The 8,743-nt window shown below is 42.1% G+C and overlaps 1 protein-coding gene across 3 annotated transcripts in view; it reads right to left on the reverse strand.

Annotated features, from left to right (window-relative positions):
- Window positions 1-1,876, reverse strand: part of NYAP2 (neuronal tyrosine-phosphorylated phosphoinositide-3-kinase adaptor 2) — a 133,712-nt gene extending 131,836 nt beyond the window's left edge. Inside the window, exons 1-2 of one of the 3 annotated variants that reach the window (XM_039722354.1) lie at window positions 1,367-1,876; window positions 630-1,126 (exon numbers count right to left, since the gene is read on the reverse strand). The gene's annotated coding sequence lies outside the window, so the exon portion shown is untranslated. Of the gene's footprint in view, window positions 1-629 lie in introns of all 3 variants that reach the window. The other 2 variants (XM_039722353.1, XM_039722352.1) reach the window with 2 other exon arrangements.
- Between the last annotated feature and the right edge of the window lie 6,867 nt (window positions 1,877-8,743).

Here is an 8,743-nt window from a genome sequence, read left to right on the forward strand (position 1 = left end):
AACCTAGATTCAGAATAGACAGCACTAAAGTGCGATATGACTTTTTATCATCCCATTATTATGCAGATGACTTATAAATAACAAGAAATAAAACCACACAACAAGCATACATATACACACATTGTCTATGCAAAGAGAAGTGCATTTGGACTATGAAGAAATAATGAGCTTCTTGCTGATGGACTTTTTTTTTTTTCCCTCCTCTTTAAGAAAATGAAATGGAGATTTCACTACCACCAGCATCATGTTAAGATGCTGTAAAATATTAATGGTGCAATGGGTCTGATAAGTGAATATCATAGATGTTAGAAATTATTTTAATTAATTCATCAGAAAATACAAAAGAATGGTTTTAATTATTTAACAGTGCTTTTTACAAACAAAAAAAAATCAGCTGCCAAATGTCTTTATTACAAGCACAATCAACATGTGAAGTACACAAAACCAGTCAAATAGACTTCAGCTTTTAGTTTAGCAATGGCTTGATTAATACCTTCTAAAAATACATGCAACCTCATCACTATGCATTCTGACAACTCATTATTTCATTTTGTAATGTTATTTTTTCATTCTAATTAGCACCACATTTTATTAGCATGCTCATATGATGTATTAAAATAAGTACGTACCAAAATTCAAGTCCACGGGGACTGCTAAGTGCAATAATCAAAGGTGACTTTTGCCTGTAAAAGCCCTTTCCTGTGGTTATCTCAGTGCAGTCGGAAGGGATATTTCAGCACCATAAGAAACAGATTTTCAGTTAGGCTCAGTTTTTTCTTCAATTAAAGTGCATTAAATCTTGTTGGCAGAATTGCCCAGATTGTAGAATTCGACATCACTATAAGTCAATGTGGTATGTTACAGATCTTCTTAACATACGATTAAAATGGCATGGAAAGTTTGGCTTTAAAAAATGAAGTGGAAAGAAAAGACAGGTGCTTGCTTCTTTAAATCCACATTCAGAGAGGAGAGGGTACGGATAATGGGAGGGTATAAACAACACCCTGCGTTGAGGTCCAGCAGAGAAGAAACTGGATGATTTTTACCCACTTTACAACACAGACGATTACAGCACCATCATATGCACTAACACTGAGATTTCTAAGGTGCCTCATTTGAATATGTTCTGTGGAGACAAAAAGAAAGGAATATAAGGAACAGCAAATATCCTATCCAAATGGCTTCTTGCAGCAGGAAAGATGCTTGCTCGCTCATTGCCACTTACAGTAGGTCTGAAACAGTCTGGCTCGTGGCATCTTCTCTGTCTCTCCCCGTGACTACAGGCAGGCTTGCTCTCTCCAGCTGCCCGGGTCCGTGGATGCTGCTGCTGATTAATCAGGGATTCTCAAACAAAGAGCAAGCCTACCTTCGGGTGCCAGCAGGACTGTGGGGCTCCTCTCCCGCTGCAATCCGGCTGCAACCAGCATCCTAGCACCTCGGACAGCTCCGCCGCGCCGGGCCCATGGACGCGCGGCACGCCGGGCTGGGCGCGCCGGGAGCGGCGCCGCTCCTGCCGCCGAGGCTCGGGCGCCGGCACAGCCTCCTAGCTAGGCAACAGTCTCGCCCTTATCGCCACTGCACTGAAGTCTGATTAGCAAATAATCCAGTGGGGGGGAGAGGGGGGGAATCTGCATGAGCAGCACTGTACATCACATGGAGTCTATAGGTAGGAAGGAATATGAAACAACGCCCTTTCCCCCTCCTTCTCCCTTCCCCAAAAAAAGAGAAATTGTTCTTCCACGCAGAATGTGTCAGTTAACCTTTAGCCCATATTATGGCTCAAGGAAATGAGTAGCCGCTTAAAAGCAACACCAAAGCCTCAGTTTGATACCTCACATTGATGTATCTTTTGCACCCACCCTCACTGAAAGCAGTGCAAGGCACACAATTACTGCTGACGCAGATGAGAATGCTGCTCGGGGAAGGAGGGGAGGAGCTTCTCAGCCCATCAAAACAACCTCCCACCACCTGCTCCCATTGCACGAGAACAAAACTACGCAGCTCGGACAGGCTGAGCGTGACATTTATGCCGTTTGCCTTATATTGACATGCACACTCCGGAAAGAAGCGTTCTGTTTGAAAAGCATTCAGGGTGAAACTACACAGTTTTATGCTCATCCAGAATTTGTGTAATGGTTTGGAAGAAAACATTTCCTTTCTTCTGAACCGGATCAATCTGTGTTATAGCTCCTCCTTGCAGAGTATGTGCAGTTTTGTTTTCTCTCCCCCCAAACCTGCAGCCTGGACACAAAGCAAGAGCGTTCACTCCCTGCACCAAAGCCAGGGAAGGGAGTGATGGCTGAATGTGCACAGATTGCATTACCCCATTGTCAAATGACATTTCGTTCTTTCTTCTTTAAGTTACAGGCTTATTTTTCTCTAGCATAAATCTTGATTCTGATGTTACAGTAACAGTTGAATTTAATCTTAAAACTAATAAAAGAAATTATGGTCATGGAATGAAATCCTTTCAAAGTTATGCATGAAAAGCTGTGCTGGTACACAATTAAGACCTCACCTTCAGAGCACAGGAGAACTTTTTGCAGGTTTACTACCCCACAACTGGAATATCAACATTACCTCATGTTCAACAGGACTCAAGATAGCCAACTAGACACATTGAAAAACACAGTGACCACCTTCATGAATTGGAACCATGGCCTGAAGAATACCTCATGCTAAAACTGTCTCATATTCACTGGCAATTCATTTCATGCATTTCACTGTAATAATGGTGCATGTCTCAGCGCACCTCTTGCAATCCCGTGAAACAGGGAAGTGAATTTTCCTCATGATATCCCCAAGAGACCATTTCAAAAGGAAGGGTTACAAAGCCAGAAGAACAGGGTTTGAAGATATGGAGGATGTTTCTTTGTGTTAAGGAAAAAGGTCTGGAAGGGAAATACCTACAGTGTAGAACTGGAGGCAGTCCTGTGAAGAGAGTTCCTTTCCTAGCCCAGAGGCTAGCCCCCAGCTCTACTTCTGATTTTTTTCCTTCCTTGAAGGATACCTTAAGAGCAGCTGTGGCCATATGGTAATTGGAAACATTTTAATTTTCATCACCTGGAGATTCCTGTCACATAGTGGCCTCTTATTCCCAATACTTTTCCAGAATTAAAGATCTTCTCTATCTCTGCCCTAAGTCATGCACTGAAAACAGAGAAATTGCACAGTCAAACTTACTTCCAACTTATTTTAACAAGGATATCACTAAAGGCATTACAATTTCATAAGCAACTTGAAGCACTATTACTCTTAATCACAAAGTGTGAAATACTTGCCTATGTCTTCACCACATGGTTCATCCCAGTAACTGGATTCCCTCAGATACAATCCTTTCCCTGACTACCTGTGTTACTGCAACTTTCTGGCAGTTTCCATATCTTCCCATTCTTGCACATGGTTCCTGAGAATCATGTGTCCATCAGCTGTGGAAGGAAATGTCCAGGTTTTATTTCCAGTAGGATTGCGGGAAGGGTGCTGGAGTTACAGCCTCTGCAATGCTGGCAGTTCCATTCCTGGTTATTGCACATAAAAGCTTCTAATTTCGAACACAATCCAGGAAAAAGCACCTACAGAATTGAACATGGCATTTCCTGCATCAGTGATAGAAGGGCTGGGTCAAAGTTCAGGTAAGATGTATTTTGTGTTGATCGTTGTTTTTTTCCACAGGTTTCTGCAGAACAGTACTACTCACCTTTAAACATCTTTAATGCCAACCCTAATGAACCCACAAATGGTTTTCACTCCTTGGTTATAAAAGAAGCCTAATCAATACAAATATATGCACCTCCACAAATTACTGCCTATGTTCTCATGCTGCAGAGACCAACACCTGCCTTCCCAGCCTCCAAACATCCAGCAGTGGAGAATCATGCATTCCTCACAGTATCTGCCAATCCTCTCTCCCTAGCTCCTTTGCTACACATCCTTCCCAGAGTTTACAACCATTCAATTCCAGAAGATTTCACTTGTATTTTCTTTGAATTTCTGAAGACCATGTGCAAGGCTTCCTTACATACCTGAAAGATTAACCCATTTTATTTCTGTATGTGTATGTACATGCTCACACACATATAAAACAAACATACATACAGACAGAGAGATGTGGCTTGACCTGTGGTTGACATTTGCAAACCAGGAAAAGAGAATATGGAAAATGTGCTGTGGAACTTCTCATTGGCAACGACTCAGAATAGTTGTGGGATACCCCAGTCTCTGCCTGGCTATGCTGGCAGTGGTCTGGAGCACAGAATATGTAACGAGACAACAAACCTCTTCAGGAGGCTCCTTTGTCCAGAGCATGACAAATCCTTTCAGCCTCAGTGACAAGTTGAGGATTTGCAAGGCCTGAAGACTTCAGGCAGCACAGAAACAAAGAGCTTTCAAGAGGAAGGGAATACTCATTTTAAGATGCTAACAGACCACTTAGTGACTGAGGACAGTCTACCTGTCCCTGAAGTAAGAGAAACTTGAGGACAAATGGATTAGAGTCAGTGCCAGTGATTCAGTCTCTGCTTGACTGGTGAATGGAGGAAGGCTCTCCAAAAAAAGCAAATCTCATGTTTCCAGGCCTGAACCTGGTAACACCCGAATTGATACACAGACTGTTATGTAATTATTTACATTTATGAGGGTCAAAAAGGACAGGTTTCTTGTCTTTGAATGCACCACCCCCAGGTCACCTGAAGCTTCTCCAGAGAAGGCACTTCCATGACAGATTTCTTTATCTGACCAACAGACCATAGAAGAAGAGTTCCAGGAATGGATACTCCACAAATTCTAAAAAAAAATCTGAAATAAAAACCAGAAACTGAGGACCTAAACTAGAAATTCCTGACACCTAACCTAGGGGACCATGATAGGAATATAGATCTCTGTACCCAAACCCTACATCCCAGTGAATGGGAAGAGGGAAGCTGCTGAACAAGACCTGTCCATGTGGCAATCAAATGAGCTAGGGCTCCTATCAGTCAGGTTTTGCTGAGACCAAAGGCTGACCAAGCCAGAATCAGCTCAGCAAAAGCTAAGCTTTGCCAGTTCACCCACAATTACAAATATGACACCATCAAGATGCTTTCACTGTATAACAAATTCTTTGTTTAGAATAAAACCAAGCTTAGCTTAGCTTTCTCCTTTACAGTACCTCCTTAGCTTCAGTTGTTTGTCCCTGCCTCCTCTGTGCTTGGTCCTGACTCTCAGGTTTCATTGCTGCCAGTCTGCATTTGCTCTAATGACTGCATGCCCCTTGAAGTATGGATTCCTTACCTGATCCCAGGCCACATCTCTTAACCCAGGCCTTGCTACTGTCCTTGGCTTTTCCAGCAGTCATCTTTAGCTTTTCTTGCTTCCAACAGAGGATACTAATCTTTTCTTGCTTCCAGCATCAGGTTCAAATCAGTCCCACCTATTATGTGTCTTCATTTCCCAATAAAACCATCATTTCCCCACAGCTATTATCTTGCCCATGTGTGAGGCAAGTGAAATTTTCAGTGACAGTCTTGCTTATGTTTCATTCTAAGTCTCAGTTTAGCAATCACTGTAATGGGCCTTTAGCACCAATTGAAAAAAGCTGCTTAGATTTTTGTTTGGATTGAAACCTGAGTTAATAAATATTTTGGAATGGAAGTGGGTTAATTTGAGGAAAATGCATAGAAAACCAACTAAATCCAAACCCAAGCACAGAGCTTGCCATAATTTTGACCTTAAACCTCTTTTGTTTGTTCATGCTCTTAGCACCCACCTACCATCATGCTAGGCAAAGGGAAAACTTAAAGATCTATTTGCAATTAGATTTCAAATTCAACCTGACATGCTGAAATACTAAATTGAGTCTTCAAGGCTGCTTTTCCCAAATTATTTCATTCTATGCCCCAGAAAAACTTTGACATTCATGCTTTTTCCCCCTCAAGCATTCTTATAAACCCTTGAAGTTCTGCAGTTGCTCCCTCTCCCATTCTTTTGCTCCTCTCTCATTCCTCACACACACACTGCTGCCATGGCAAGTAAAACTACTCACATGAGAGAAATGGAAGCTCTCAGTGCACCATCTCGGCATTTGTTTCAGTTATTTCCCATCCCTCTGTAGCATTCTTTCACTTTTCTGGAGCACACTGGCTCTATCCCTCCCAGCAACAGACTACCCACCACTGCCATGCACATTTCTCTCTTTGGAGTTCTGAGAGGATTCTTCTAAAGGTAAAACAGTAGAGGGGTCCCTACTCATGTAAAAAGCCAATTAAAGTTAAATACTTAACTGCCATCTGTGCCTTTAAGAAAAATCTCTTAATTTTCCCCAGTGATCAGGTTTTTTCACATGGGACCAATTTTGCTGTTATTGCTTAGGCAAAATTCCCATTGAAGTCCACAGGGAACTTTGCCTGAATACAAAATATGGAGCAAAATCTTGTGCTTATTTGCATAGACCACAAATCACAAAGATCACATCCTGATGCAAGTGATTTATCCTGCATGACAGCTAGTAAAACTAGGCTATTTTTAACCATGATTTTTTGTAAAATATTTCATGATATTTACCATTCAAAAAAGAGCCAATTGATTCTTTTTTCTTAAACTGGATTAGATGGAAAGATTCTGGCTGCTTTCCAAACCCCTTAATTACTAAATGGTACATTTTCCACAGAAATGTTAAGCTATAAGTAGTTCTTCTGGAGCCAGTTAGCTCCTAGCTAAAATCAATTAAAGCTGGTAAAGATACATTCTACAGTCAGGTCCCAAATACAGACATCTGTATTTACAGCACAGTGGATGCTGGTAAAATCCCCCAACACAGATGCAGTTGCACTGGCAAAACTGTGCTTTCACTGTTCAGCTCACACAGGGGGCAGTAGGTGGGTTTATTCCTCAGGACAATCCCAGCTGTGTCAGTGGAGCTGCACTCACACGATGCTCTATTTCTGCTCTGGTAGCCTCAGTTTTCTAGCCCCAAATAAGCACTTTTTCCTATGGAGTACAAAAGCCAGGCAGTTTAAGCTTGTTTGTCACCTCCCCACCCTGCTGTTCCTTCCCACTTGTGAGGCCTTGCAGGGAACTGGGTCATGGAAATGATCCAGAACAGAACTAATTTTGGGTGAGAATGAGGGAGAATCTGAAAAAACAAAAGGATGGTGTTTCTTTCAACCAAATCACTTCCTTGCACTCCACAATGCAGAGGGCATTTTGCAGCGTGAGAATGGTACCCCTGCCAAGGTGATCCGTGACTTTTACTGGAGTGAAAATTCCCCATGCTACAAACACTGATTTGCTGGGAATGAGTCCAGTGCCCAGGCACTGGTACACTGGGACTCACCCTGCTGAAGATTCCATGAAGAAAATCCTGGAGGCAGCCAGGGAGCTGACATGCAGTGCTCCGTGTCCCAGAAACCACAACTCCAGCAAGTTTATGCAACAACCCAGCTGCCTTAGGGCAGAAAAATGTATGTACACAGCACACAAATGTGACCCTGCATGTAAGTTGCAAAGTGCTGTACCAGACACTTGACCATCTCTGGGCATTCCAAATCTACATTCCAAAGTATGAGCCAGCACTGCAGCTTAAAAAGCATTACCAAGAGTGCAGCTCTGCTTCCCTGCCACCCTCAGCTCTTCCTTTGGCCTGATTCTGGCACAAACGTCACTTGGCCGTGTGGTGAAGCAGATTGGGAAGCTGATCAAGCTGAGAACTAGCCTGGGATTTTGGCACCACGTGGATGTTATTTGTGAGAGGACCACCCTGCCTATGCAATCAGTGGGAAGCAGAGACCCAGCACAGCCCAGCAGATGGAAGGCAGGCCAGTTGGGTCTCATTCAGGAACATCCAACTTCTTGTTTTCATCCAAGCTGGGGAGAGATTCAGCTGTGAGCAAGGAGCTCTAGTGAGCCCCACAGCATCTCTGAACACTGAAACAAGCGTGTCTAGAGTCCTACAGAGCACAAAATCTGTAAAAGCAACTGATGATGAAGTCTAGAGCAAGAGGTCTTGGAATGAGAGATGAGAAATTCTCCAGAAACTTGAAGTGTCCTCTCTGCACTTATTGATAAAATCTGCAATTTTTTCCCCAGTACTACAGAAGCAGTCCCATAAATCCATTAGGAAATGGGCAAAGATGAGGAAAATCAGCTGTATTCACTTTCACAAAAAAAGCTTCTGGACCACTAAATAAAATCCCAGTAAACATCTGAAGACTGGAAAGACTCAAAGAAGAAATTGCAGTTTGTGCTTTAGGGCTGACAAAGTGGCAAATTCCTCTATTAAAACGTAGCTATGTACATTAAGATGGTATTTATGAGTAAATTGCTATTGTTGGTTAAATTCTTTAAGGCATTAACTTTGCAATGAAACTAAAAGATGCTATTTGTTCAATGAAATATAATCTATACCTATAAGCCAAGCAACTATATAATGTATTTTTAAACATGTTTTCTTTCAGTACTTAATAAAAATCCACATGAAAGGTTTCTTGCTATATACTTCAGAACAAGACAGGAGGGCAAGTGAAATATGAATGAAAAAGCCTTTAGACCTCTAGAGAAAACATGCACAGCTCAGTGAACACTGGGGGAAACCAGAACTGAGGAGATATGATTAAAAAAAAAAAAAGACAGAAATTAGAGAACATTGGGAACATGACTTTGAGGCAAAGAAAAAATGGCCACAGCAGAAGAGACAGAGAGCATGCACATGTGCTTGTTTCTTTGTTTGCTTTTTCTAATGAGACAAAGATGGTCTCAGTAACTCCTGAGT

Source organism: Passer montanus, unplaced genomic scaffold (assembly GCF_014805655.1).
Source record: "Passer montanus isolate IOZ18808 unplaced genomic scaffold, ASM1480565v1 scaffold48, whole genome shotgun sequence".
Lineage (NCBI taxonomy): Eukaryota > Metazoa > Chordata > Aves > Passeriformes > Passeridae > Passer > Passer montanus.